This window comes from Tachyglossus aculeatus, chromosome 1 (genome assembly GCF_015852505.1).
Source record: "Tachyglossus aculeatus isolate mTacAcu1 chromosome 1, mTacAcu1.pri, whole genome shotgun sequence".
NCBI lineage: Eukaryota > Metazoa > Chordata > Mammalia > Monotremata > Tachyglossidae > Tachyglossus > Tachyglossus aculeatus.
Genome location: NC_052066.1, coordinates 154,621,100 through 154,635,289, shown reverse-complemented (window position 1 = coordinate 154,635,289; position 14,190 = coordinate 154,621,100). Strand labels below are relative to the sequence as shown.

At 43.7% G+C, this 14,190-nt stretch overlaps 1 non-coding gene across 1 annotated transcript; it reads right to left on the bottom strand.

Annotated features, from left to right (window-relative positions):
• Positions 1-5,586: 5,586 nt before the first annotated feature.
• LOC119938201 lies at positions 5,587-5,724 on the bottom strand. The gene has a single exon (XR_005454370.1). It is a non-coding gene; the product is annotated as a small nucleolar RNA SNORA7 (small nucleolar RNA).
• Positions 5,725-14,190: the final 8,466 nt, after the last annotated feature.

The following is a 14,190-nucleotide window of genomic DNA, read 5'->3' as shown; positions in this document are numbered from 1 at the left end:
CAGGTTGGACACAGTCCACGTGGGGCTCACAGTCTTAATCCCCATTTTACAAATGAGGTAACTGAGGCACAGTGAAGTGACTTGCCCAAAGACACACAGAAGACAACTGGCAGAGCTGGGATTAGAACCCAAGTCCTTCTGACTCTCAGACCAGAGCTGGATGCGATAGGATACAATGCTTCAAAGATTTTTGCCTCCCTGTCTGGGAATCGAACCAGTCTCCCCTACCTATACTAACAAGGTAGTGGTAGGTTAAACCCTGGTTATCTGCTTGAGGAGCTATCAGATAAAATTAGATTCATGCATACGGAAAGATTTGCCCCTTGCAGATTCTAGTCAAAGGAAAGTCACATGGTCAAGGAATACAGCACGGGCATGGGAGTCAGAAGGACCTGGGTTGCTATCCTGGCTCTGCCACTTCTCTGTTTTGTGACCTTGGCCAAGTCACTTCACTTCTCTGTGCCTCAATTACCTCATCTGTAAAATGGGGAATAACAGTATGAGCCCCATGTTGGGCATGGACTGCATCCAAACTGATTAGCTTGTATCTACCCCAGTTTTTAGTACAGTGCCTGGCACATAGTAAGCATTTAACAAATACCATTGAAATTACATATATTTTTAAATATAGAAAAATTATCCAAAACCTTTCACTAGCTGCACCCATATCTATGAAGAGCCCTGTTCAAAGAAGGCATACTTCCAAAATAGGAGAGATTTTTTTTTTAAGTATAAACAGAACTAGCCTTTATAATTAGTCTGCAGTCACCTCAGAGTGTTCTGGGTTTCATAAAGGTGTGAGAAGGATTTTTAGTTTGGGGTTTAGTCAAAACCTAAAGTCCAAGCCCTTTTCCCTTCAATTCTTGGACTTGTAGGTCTTTCAGAGGAGATTTAATCCATATGTTTCTAGTTCATCTACACCCAATTCATCAACGTAGTTTCCAGAAGCTATCTGGGGTCCACTGAGCCTTTGGAGGCCTTTGTATTAAGCCTTCAAAAGGCCCTTTTCCTTTAAAATGAGGAAGTCATGTTTTTCCAAGAGTCAACCAGAATCTAAGCCTCAAAAAGGTTCTGAACAGAGGCCCGTGGCTCTTAGGGACCCATTTAAGGGTCATAAAGGATCCTTTGAGGGGCTGTTCAGCCCTAGCCCAACACTCTCCCTGCTCTGAAACAACCAACCACTGAGTTCAGACCTTGGAAACTCACGTGAGAGTCTAACCTCTTTTGGTTAGTAACTCCAAAGAGAAACATCTTAATTTGCAGTGTTGCTTGAACACAGATCCTGTGCAGAGTACTGTATTCAAGCAAAACACAATCCCTGCCCTCAAGGAGATTTTAATCTAATGGGGAAGACAAGCCAGCAAATGACAAACATTATATTATTAAAAATGGGAGGATAAATCAATGACAGATATCTACACATTAATAATGGCATTCATTCAACCTTTAGTATATTCCCTTCACTGTGCTAGGTACTTCACAAGGAGGATCAAGTTACTTTAGGGTTATAGTATGACAGGAAAATTGGCATTAGTCAGGGAACACTTCTTGGGGGAAGCAGCTTTTGGACAGGGCTTTGAGGGAGAGGAGGGGCGCGATTTGGCAAAGCAGATGGACTAGAGATGCATTCCAGGATGGTAGGGGACAAACAAAGAGTTGGTGTGGGTCTAGGTTAGACCCTCCCACCCCTGTACTGAGAAGCTCTTTTGGCCAACTAGCCCAAAGTCTCCCTGCCCCATTTTATTTTGGTCGTTTGTTTTGATTCAAAGTCAGTTATTCTCCCTTGTCCCTTTTGAGTCTCATCCCATAGAAATCTGCCCTTTCTTTCACTAGGGAGGCATCATGGCCAAATGGATAAAGCACAGGCCTGAGTTCTAATCCTGCCCCCCAACTTGCCTGCTGTGTGACCCTGGGCAAGTCGTTTAACTTCTCTGCACCTCAGTTTCCTCAACTGCAAAATAAGGATTCAATACCTCTTCTTCCACCTGCTTAGACTGTGAGCCCCATGTGGGACAGAGACTGTAACCAATCTGATTAACTTATATCTACCCCAGTGCTTAGAACAGTGCTCAATATAAAATAAGCACTTAAATCCCCCCCCCCCCGAAAAAAACAAAAAAACCAAAGCCATTTTGAATTTTTAAATCCCATTCTCTGCCCCAACTGATTCTCGGGGAGGGGGAGCAGGGTGGGGTGTCACTGGAGCATTTGATGAGCAGCTAGCTCACTAATCCAGATGTTGAAGAGTAATGGGGTGCAAGTTGACCCCATACCATCAGCCTCCCACGGGCTGGTCCTTTAACACCCTCTCTCCCACTGACCTCAGCCTGCCATGGTCAGCAGCATAAGCTAAGCTACATTTTCCTAATGTGCTGATGTGAGACCAGATCCAAATCCTGATCAAAATAATGCTTTTTATGGACAAGATTGTAATCTCTTAGTCTTAGAAGAACTGGCAATTTGGGGAGGAGTAGAAAACAGCCCGCTTTCATTCTGAACAGCCTAAAGGTTGTGGTTCGATTTTGAGGTGAAATACTTTGCTTTCTGGAGGCAGGGAGGCCAGACTCAATCATTCAGTAGTATTCATTGAGTGCTAACTACAAGAGAAGAATTGTACTAAGCCCTTGGGAGAGTACAATAGACTTGATAGAAAGGACCCCTGCCCTCTAGAAGTTGACAAACTAGCAGGTAAAAAAGACACTAAAATCAATTACAGTCCACTAAGAAGTGTCATGCAATCAACTGTACTGAAACAATTTTGTTCGCAAATACCTCGTCCTGCCCTATCATGTGTCCCAGTGCAGGTTTAATTAGGAGGTGATTAGGGAAGTACTTCCACCAACAGGAGCTTGCTTGGGCTAGGTAAGTCATACTATCAAATAAACTATTCATATGCACACGTGGGGCAGCAGAATTAGTTCTGCTCAAGCTGAGGTTGTGCAAGAATTCAACCCTCACATTCTAGGAAAATAAGGTGTCATGGCACTCCGGGGCATTCACTCCCCAGTGTCAGTGGATGAAGGATAAGGGACAACAGGAATGACAAACTCACAGATTGTCAGCATCAGTGGTATTTACTAAGAGCTTACCATGTGCAGAACACTGTATTAAAAACAGTAGTGTACTCTGTAACAGAGTTGGTGGATACAATCCCTGCCCACAAAGAGCTTATAGTCTAGAGGAGGAAACAGACATTAATATAATTTATAGTTGTACCTAAGTGCTGTGGGGGGAATAATAATAATGATAATAATAATAATAATTAGGTGCTTACTTTATGCCAAACACTCTACTAAGCATTACATAAAATACAGATAATACAGTCAGATGTAGTCCCTGTCCCATACAGAGCTCAGAGATATGTAGGAGGAGGGAGAATATATATTAGGTCATGGGTCATGGATTTGAATCCCAGATCTGTCACATGTCTGCTGTGTGACCTTGGGCAAGTCACTTAACTTCTCTGAGCCTCAATTACCTCATCTGTAAAATGAAGATTAAGACTGTGAGCCCCACATGGGAAAACCTGATCACCTTGTATCCCCCCCAGTGCTTAGAACAGTGCTTTACCCATAGTAAGCGCTCAACAAATGCTATCATTATTATTATTATTATTGAATCTCTATTTTACAGATGAGAGAGCTAAGGAAGAGAGAAGTTAAGGGACTTACCCGAGGTCATGTAGCAAAAAAGTGGCAGAGCCAGGATTAGAACCCAGGTCTTCTGACAGGCCCATGCTCTTTCCACTAGGTAATACTGCTTGAACCCTCATCTCATCCTTCCAGTCTTTCTCCTTCCCTCCCTCCTTCCATTTCTTACATCAAAATGAAGATCCACAGGTTGATGAGAGTCCCCTCAGCTCCCTGCCCCAGTCTTTGACCAGAGACCCCTATTTAATAAGTAAGCAAATTGCTAAAATGGCTTAACCTGAAAGGAGGAGGTGCATAGAGAAGCAGTGTGGCTAATGGATAGAGTATATGCCTGGGAGTCAGAAGGATCTGAGTTCTAATCCCAGCTCCTCAATTTATCTGCTGTGTAACCTTGGGCATGTCACTTCTCTGTGCCTCAGCTACCTTATCTGTAAAATGGGGATTTGGACTGAGCGACTCATGAGGGACATGGACTATACCCATTTGACTAGCTTTTGTCCTACCCCACTGCTTAGTACAGTGCTTGGCATATAGTAAGAATAAGTGTTTAACAAATCCAAAAAAAAAAAAGGGAAAAAGAAAGTGCTGGGGCCACAAACTGGATAAATCAGACCTCAAACAACACAGTAAGAGCTGACTGACAAGTGCCAAAATTCTCCTCAACCTCCTTTTGCCTTTCTCCTACTGTCCCACCAGTTTCCCAATCCATTAAATTCTCCCTGATGCCCAAGGAAATCAGAAGAAAGCTTTCTGACAGGACTGGCCACGCATTACCTTAGTTCCCTCCCTCCCTCAAAAAGGCATTTAGTGAGGATAAATACAACAGAGCACTGTTCTACACCTTTTCATAAAAATGTCAGCAAATTACCTCCCAGACCACCGCAGACCCCTGTGGGGGCAATTCAGTTGCCTACAATAGGCTGCCCACAAAGTTCATGGCCCCGGGATCAGTGAGAAACTTTTTATTTACAAAACCTTGCTCCCCCAAAAAGCTGGCAAGCCAAAATTCAAGAGCTCTGTTTCCCTGCTCTCCCATTCAAGATTCCAGGGGGTTGCAGCACTATACTCTCAGGAACCTCACTAAGGAAACAATTCCCTCCTCAGTCTCCTCAAATCAATCACATTTATTGAGCACTTACTGTGTGCAGAGCACCACACTAAACGTTTGGGAGAGAACAATGTCACCGAGTTGGGAGACGCATTCCCTACCCACAATGAGCTTACTGTCTAGAGAGCACTCAAATCTCCTGAATGTCTGAGCAGCAGCCGCTGCCACATGTTCAACCTCCTCCCAAATCTGCCTGTAGCACAGTTTCAACTGTGGATAACAACCGCAGGCTGGGTGTGCTCACTCCCTTATCCCCACAATCACAGCCCCACCCCCAACAGCTGTCTTCACCCTCTGATGCACAGTTCAGGCAAGTCTGTTGAAGTACTGGTGATTATTGAGCTTATCTTTTTCGCTGTCGAGTCATTTCCGACCCATAGCGACACCATGAATATATCTCTCCCAGAAAGCCCCATCTCATTCTGCCATCATTCTTGCAGCGGATCCATAAAGTTTTCTCGGTAAAATACAGAAGTGATTTACCATTGCCTCCTTCCACGTAGTAAATTGAGTCTCTGTCCTCAAGAGAGAAGCAGCATGGCTCAGTGGAAAGAGCACGGGCTTTGAAGTCAGAGGTCATGGGTTCAAATCCCTGCTCTGCCAATTGTCAGCTGTGTGACTTTGGGCAAGTCACTTAACTTCTCTGGGCCTCAGTTCCCCCATATGTAAAATGGGGATTAAGACTGTGAGCCCCACGTGGGACAACCTGATCACCTTGTATCCCCCCAGTGCTTAGAACAGTGCTTTGCACATAGTAAGCGCTCAACAAATACCATCACTAATATAACTCTCTCCCATGTCTCTGCTGCCCAGAACAGGTGCATTTTGACTTGTAGCACATTGCCTTCCATTCGCTGGCTACTGGCCAAGCTAGGAATGGAATGGATATGCCTCTGCTTGACTCTCCCTCCTTTAGTCGAGACTGGTAGAGTACTGAAAACTCTCCAGGTGTGACCCTGAGAGAGGGTTTATTGAGCACACCGAACTAAATGCTTAGGAAGTACAGCTGAAGCTCAAGGCATATTCCTGGCTCACAAGTAACTTAGGCTCCCTTGGGAGAGACAAAGAAAAATGAACAAGCAGTGGAATCAGAACAAGACAGAATGTTATTGCTTATATTTACATGCTGAGGGTGGGCATGAAAAAAATCTATAAAATGCAGTGGGTGTTAAGATTTAGGGTATTAATAATTTGTTGGGAAGGCAGGATTTTCTTGGAAGGTAGGAAGGTGGGGATTTCCAGGTCCCAGAGTCAATAAGGAGTTGAAAGAGAGGAAGTTGCAAGTGGGGTAAGGTTAGGAGATAGGCTGGGGACTGTGGAATAATAGCATTGTGACACTCCCCTCCCCCTGCCCCATCTCTGTCCCTTCCCCTAGTCCTGGAGGACATGAAGCAGTGTGCCCTAGTAGAAGGAGCACAAGTTTGGAAGTCAGAAGGACCTGGGTTCTAATCCCAGCTCCACCACATGTCTACTGTGTGGTGTTGGGCAAGTCACAATTTCTCTGTGCCTTAATTACCTCATCTGTAAAATGGAAATTAAGAGTGTGAGCCCCATGAGGGACAGGGACTGTGCCCAACCTGATTAACTTGTATCTACCCCAGTGCTTAGAACAGTGCTTGGCACCTAGTAGGCACTTAACAAGCCCCATTATTATTATTGTCTGCTGTGTGACCTTGGACTAGTCACCTAACTTCTCTGAGCCTCAGTTCCCTCATCTGTAAAATGGGGATTAAGGCTGCAAGCCCCATGTGGGACAAGGACTGTGTCCAACCCAATTATCCTGTATCTACACCACCAGTTGGTACAGTGCCTGGCACATATGTGCTTAATAAATATCACAATTATTAATTGGACAGCCTCTTCTTTCCATATCTGGGGACCAGAAGTAAACCTGGCTTTCGCAGGTCCTCCCTGTGCCCTTTTGAAAATCCCCAATACCACTAAAATAATGAGCTTTGATGTCTCATCAGCTCTAGATCAGTGTAGAGCCATAAACCAGAACACAACAGTGACTCCTGTGTGTTTTCAGCCCCGGAAGCCCATGCCAACCTACTCAACCAGTTCATCCATTCTTCGGGCTAAGGGAGAACCATGCTCAACAAATAATGAAAATATCCACCTTGGAAAACGTCCCTCTACAGTGCTGCGCTACCTATTTCTCCTCCTATAAAGCAGTCTCCCAGCCAGCCAACAGCAACATCTGCTGGTGGTGACAGACAGTGATATCATTGCAGCATTTCCCAGAAGATTGGCTGTAAATCCCATGACTGGTAATAGTATCAAATGCTCCACGCTGAGCCATTAAGAATCCATTTGTACTCATTTTACCTCTCCCAAAGGAGGTAAATACTCTGAGGAACATGCCTCAGGAATTTCTGTTTTTCCACTATTGCTCGAGCTTCCCTATTTATCTTGCAGTTTCATTTAAGAGCCGGCCACATTCCACAGATTCATACTTTTAATCCAAGAGCTTGTTTCCAGAAAAGTCAGACCTTTAAGAACACAAAATGCTCTCGCATTTTTTTTTAATAAAAAGTCAAATAACTTGATTCACCACTTCCTTCTCTGGGCAGAGCAAGGTTCACCTTCATTGATAACATCGTAGAGACCGCCAGTACTGGATTGAGAGCAGCACATCATGGCGATTCAATTAGATGCAAGTCCAAATACTTGAGATGGAAAATATTTCTACTGTCCTGGATTCCAAAGACCTGATTTCCCCTTGCCGCTTGATTATGTTTCAAGATTCCTTGCAAGAAAGTAATGCAACAGGACCTTTGTGCTTATGGACTGGTGCATGAAGTTCATTTGTGGGTTTTCATTTTGCAGAGGAGCGGGGAGAAGGCAATGACTTAGAGGGGCCACTCTGAAGAAAAGGAAAGGTCAAATATTGTGGGAAGGACAAAAAGGGGTGTGATGAGGGCAGAAGTGAATCTCTGATACAAAAAAGCCAGTCTCCCCCTGCAAAGAGGACGACAGGTTTCTTAGGTCAGAGGTTGCAGGTATCTTTCTGACTTTTGGATTGTATTCTTCTTCTCTTGCTACTTTTGCAGGCCATGCCCCCTAGCAGATAATGAGGGAAAGAGTCATTTTGAAGGGGTACACCCTTCAATAGGCTACATTGTTATCTCTTTGAGGTCAGAGATTGCATCTACTGTATTGAACTCTCCCAAGAGCTCAGTGAAGAGCTCTGCACATGGTAATCAATTAATACCACTGACAGATCTACTGCCTTCCACCTAGCCCCAGGCAGTCCTGGAGACCCTAAAACCTGGGCCAGGGGAGGGGTATGGAAGGATGCAGCCAGCTTCTGTCTCGGGGATGCTGAAGAAAGACAAGCAAACAGTCAAGCAGGACCAGGAGAAGCACAGTGGAACATCTCCAGCCATAATTCAGCATCCATTCTTGTCCTCAAACCTTAACCTCTCCGACACCTCCCCAACCTACCTCAGCTAGCCTGAGAATAAGGAGAGGCATAATTAAAGCTTGGGCTTATGTTTCAGGAACATAAAGTCTCCCAGGGCTATCTATCTATCAGTGGTATTTTTTGAGCACATACTGTGCTCAGAGCATTGTTCAAAGTAAGAGGTAGTAGATACGTCCCCTTGCCCGCAAAGAGCTCACAATCTAAAGAGATGTCTTTCTTCACTCTGTCAGTCTGAATCAAGCATTGGCAAACAGGGCATCTTTTCCCAATGGGCAGATTAACTTCCAAATTAGTTGACTCCACCTGAATGAAAGTAGGATTGTATCCATTATGAAATGGGACCGGCCCTCTTTCCCTTTGTCAAGAATCAAAAATGTTAGTTGAAACACACTAAAAAGTAGATGGGAAGGGACTTCTGGTAGCACCACTGATCATATTTGTTCAGAAGATTCATTCTTTAAGTATGACCTGGACTAGCCAAGTTGTAACATCTATTTGCAGGCACAAAATGAGATTCATTTCAACCAGGGCAATATTACAAGGTTGCATAAAATAAGGTGTTATTTTTCTAAAGCTTGAGAGAGACCAGGTGCCAAGCATTTTATTGCTTGATTCAAGAGTATTCACTTTGGCCTGAATTATTTTGTAGGAAAATGATCTGGGTAGCAGAGCGAAGTATGGATTGGAGTGGGGAGAGAAAGGTGTTTGGAAGGTCAGCAAGAAGGCTGATGCAGGAATCCAGGAGGGATAAGATGAGTGATTGTGTTAACATGGTAGCAATTCAGATGGAGAGGAAAGGGCAGATTTTAGCGATGTTGTGGAGGTGGGACCAAACAGAATTTAGTGATGGACTGAATATGTGGGTTGAATGAGAGAGGGGAGTCAACGATAACACCAAGGTTATGAGTTTGTGAGACAGAAAAGATGGTGGTGCTGTCTACAGTGATAAGGAAGTGAAGGGGAGAAGAGGGTTTGGGTGGGGAGATAAGAAGTTCTATTTTAGACATAAGTTTGAGCTGACGGGAGGACATCAAAGAAAAAATATTTTGAAAGCAGGATAAAATGCGAGACTGCAGAGAGGGAGGGAGATCAGAGATGGAAATGTAGATTTGGGTAGCATCCACATAGAAGTAGTCACTGAAGCCATGTGAGTGAATGAGTTCTCCAAGGGAGTGGGTGTAGATGGAGAATAGAAGGGGGCACAGACTGAAACTTGAGGGACCCCCCCACAATTAGGGGGTGGGAGGCAGAGGAGGAGCCCATGAAAAAGACTGAGAATGAGTGGCCAGAGAGATAGGAGAACCAGGAGAGGACGGGGGAAAAGCAAGATCCTCAATGGTTGCAAGGTTCTCAACGAAAACAGTTCCCTTCTAAAATTCCATAATTTCACCACTACACAAACATCTACCAAACCAGCTTCAAAATTTTCACTGTTCTACTAAATAACACAATGTTTGAAGAGGAGGGCCATAAGGCATTCCCCATATACCAGAAACAAGACTTTAAGCTGTAATTTAAGATTGTTTTCTTTATTATAAAACAAATACCCTTGGGCTAAGCAAAATACAGTTCTTTTATGATCATTGTGATGATCTTTCAGTACTGTGTTCCTCCGCATTCGTTCTGGTAAAGGACCATCAGTTATAATTGGTTTATTCTAACTATATTCTCAGGTAAGATTTTCGGGGCCTGATACTAGAAAGGCGGCTTACCACATTCAGAATTCTGGAAAGTGCAATATGCTATAAGTCACCTTCTGTATCCAAGTCCCTTCTAAACTGTGAGCCCGTTGTTGGGTAGGGATTGTCTCTGTTGCCGAATTGTAATTTCCAAGTGCTTATTAATATGATTGCATGAATAGTTGGTCATTCATTAAAGGAGTCACATGTGCTTGGTTCCTAGTAGAAAGAGCATGGAACTAGGAATACAAAAGACAGGAGCTCTAGTTGTAGCTTTGCCACTAACATGCTGTGGGATCTCAGCCATGTTATTTAACCTCTCTGGGCCTCTTTTTCCTCAGGCTAAATGGGGATACTGCCACTGTGGCTTAGTGGAAAGAGCACGGGCTTGGGAGTCAGAGGTCATGGGTTCAAATCCTGCCTCTGCCACTTATCAGCTGTGTGAATTTGGGCAGGTCACTTGAATTCTCTGTGCTTTAGTTATCTCACCTGTAAAATGGGGAGTAAGACTGTGAGCCCCACGTGGGACAACCTGATTACCTTGTATCTACCCAGTGCTTTGAACAGTACTTGGCACATAGCAAGCACTTTACAAATACCATCATTATTATTATTACTACTACTAATGGTATTTGTTAAGCACTATGTACCAAGCGTTATAGTGAGTACTGGGGTAAATACAAGATAATCAAGTTGGACAAGATCATTTCCCACAGTCTCAGGAGTCAGAACAGGTACTGAAACCTCATTTTAGTGGAGAAAATGGAGGCACAGAGTAGTTAACTCACCCAAGGTAAGTGGAGGACTTGGGATTAGAACTCAGTTTCTCTGCTTCCCAAACCTGTGCCCTTTCCCCTAGACCATGCTGCTTCTCCACCTGACTCTTTACTTCTCAGGGAGGCTGTGAGGAAAAAAGGAGAAAAATTGATGTAAAAGCACGTTGGAAAAAAAGGCATTAATACATAAACTTCAGGTATTAAATATTAAAAAAGAAGCTGAGATTTGAAAAAGGAGAATCAGATCTTGGCAGCTGCCTTTTCTCCTAGAAGCCACATTTCTTTCAGAGTTGAGTAGGTCTGTAACGATCCTTTCCCCCACAAAATTCAGGCATGGGTTAACCTGCCAAGCCACAGTCCACTCAAATCACCCCCATCCAAACATTTCCAGGCAGCAGGAATGTCAGCAGGGGTAGACTGAAGGGGAGCAGCAACGAGTAATAATAGAGCAAGGCTCCAGGCCAAACTCCAGACACTTTGAGCTCAACCAAATCCCACAATAGGTCCACGCCTCCCCACTCCTCAAGAGTCTCCAGGAGTTGCCCATCTACCACCATATCAAACAAAATTCCTTACATCCCTGATTCCCCACTATAGCTCAGCCCTCACACTTCGCTCCTGTAATGCTAACTTGCTCACCATACCTTGATGTCCTCTGTCTTGCAGCCAGACCTTGCCCATGTCCTCCCTCTGGCCTGGAACTCCCTCCTCCTTCACATACAATGGGCCACCACCTTTCTCTCACCAAAGCCTTAATAAAATTACATGCCTTCCAAGAAGCCTTGCCCAACTAAGCCCTCATGAGTCTCCCTTACTCCCTCTCCTTTGAGTCGCCTATGCATTTGTATCATCATCATCAATCGTATTTATTGAGCACTTACTATGTGCAGAGCACTGTACTAAGCGCTTGGGAAGTACAAGATTAAGCACTTGATAGTCATCCCACCCTCTCTCCCGTCACTTAGAGAAGCAACTTATTGGAAAGAGCCCAGGCTTGGGAGTCAGAGGCCATGGGTTCTTATCCCGGCTCCACCACTTATCAGCTGTCGCTTCATTTCTTTGTGCCTCAGTTCCCTCATCTGTAAAATGGGGATTAAGTCTGTGAGCCCCACATGGGACAATCTGATTAGCTTATATCTACCTCAGTACTTTGAACAGGGCTAGGCCCATAGTAAGTGCTTAACAAATACCATCATTACTATTATTTACATATCCAAAATTTATTTTAATGTCTGTCTCCTCTTCTGGACTGTAAGTTCCTTGTGGACAAGAAAGCAAGTCTACCAACTCTGTTGTACTCTCCCAAGCACTGTGTACAGTATTCCTCTCATAGTAAGCACTCAAATATCACTGTTGGATTAATTACTGCTTAGCCATGCTCCTTTGTTCCCCAAGGACTCAATTTGGAAAAATGCAGGAATTACTTTGTGAGATCTATCTTTCTAGGATCTGTTTGTAATGCTGGACATGTGAGTGATATCTTCTAGTCCTAGGAGTCCACATTTCTCTCTAGGATATGGCAATCTGAAAATTTCAACAAATAGGACTATTATACACATTTAAGATGACTTGGCATCGTTTGCTTCCAACAATTTCTAGCATTCAGAGATACCACAGTGGTAAAGCTTGAGCCCTTTAAAAGGGCATGAAGTGTTCCTACAATGTAATGTAAGGCTAGGCAGTCTTCCAGGGTTACTAGGAGTGGGATCCGGGGGAAATTCAGGTCACTGCTAAACATTCCCATATGATTCTGAATTGAGGCACAAAAGAAGTTTAATTTGCTGTGTGGCCTAATGGAAAGAGCTCTAATCCCAGTTTTTCAGCTTCAGGCAGGGAACATGTCTGTTCATTCTGTGGTATTGTACTGCACATAGTAAGTGGTCAATAAATACCACTGGTTGAATCACCATGTGCACAGTATTGTCCTAGGCATTTGGGAGAGTATACTATAACAGAGTTGGTAGACATTTGCCTGCCATATGAACTTGAAAAAAGTTACAACTTGTCTAGTCCTCATTTATGAAGTGGGGATTTACAAAAATTTTCTTTCTCCTAAGACTAAAAGCTCCACATAGAATAACACATCTGATTATACTGCATCTACCGCAGTACGAGATACATAGATTGTACTCTCCCAAGCACTTAGTACAGTGTTCTGCATACAGTAAGCATTAAGTGATAGTAATAGCTCAACAAATATTGCCATTACTGTTGTTAGGAAACTAAATCATATCCAAATTATGAAACACCTTTAAATATACAAACTTCTCTAAACACACACATTTGCAACCTTAATGAATTAATATCCTTGAATAAACTTTGTATTCACATATAGTACAAGATAGATTTCTCCCCAAAAGTATCAATTTGCTTAGCATCAAAGCGAGAAAAATCAGTCTCTTCCCCTACCCCCATTCTTATCCATTAAAAAGCAATCAACCCAGCATGATTGGCTCTCATTTCCACATGATGTTAGGAAATAAGGTCACCAAATAAGTTTCCTATTTGCCCTTAGTCTCACCTAAATCAATGAAAATGTGAACATGATCATAACCAGCTATGCCAACACCCCAACACTTCTTCTAGTCACTCATTCTCCTGGTTCCTGCAGTGAGTTTTAGTGAGTTCTCATATGCACTGGAATCTCCAGGACTGATCCACGGGTACTGTTAACCAGCTCGTGAGATGATGAGATAAAAACCTGCATCCAAATGGGTTGGATAAGAAAAACCTTGAGATTAACCACAAGCGAGAATTCTGGATAAGCTGGCCCTCCATCCACCAGCCCTAAGCTAATTCTAGAAAGTCAAACACATATGGACAGCTAAGTTGAAATTCAACTGATGGAATGTGAAGTTACCTTGGTTTCAGAAGTTGGTGCTGATCCTAAAGTCAGCAATTCTGAGTGCACCTCATTTCACGTCTCTAGAACGAAGAAGGGGATTTGAGGTCCAGGGAAATAAGGAAAGAAGGTCATTCCTACCTGCAGCTGCTTTAGAAACCCTCTGTATCTTTGAATCCTCAGATAAGTGAGGGTCAGGAACCCTATAGGAAGAGCACTCCATTGTACTCTCCCAAACAGTACTGTTGGCTCTACATCCCGTAGACACTCAGTAAATGCTACTGAGAAGTGGACTGATTAATTGATTGGTTGCTCCATAGCAGCAGAGCACAGCTTCCACCTATCTGGATGAGGACAGTGGGGTGAATGAAGAACAAGAACTCCCCTCTGCTAAGGAGATTTGAAAAGTCCCACATTATGTGCCACATAGAAACAGATGGGGTCCTTTTAAGGTCCTTTTAAGAGGGTCTACACCTCTTGTGAGGGGTAGAAAGACTCAGCAAATACCATGAGCCTTTTGTCCCCTTCCCACCTCCTCAAGGGCAATCCTGTTTCACCCTAATTCTGTGATGTTTTGGAGACATTACCACCTCCAGGTTCTGAGCAGGTGGCTTGGAAGGGTAATGTGTCTTGGGAGATTTTCTGTTTCTCCCTGCTAGATAGGGAAAGCAGTGTGGCCTAATGGAAAGAGCATGAGCCTGGAAATCA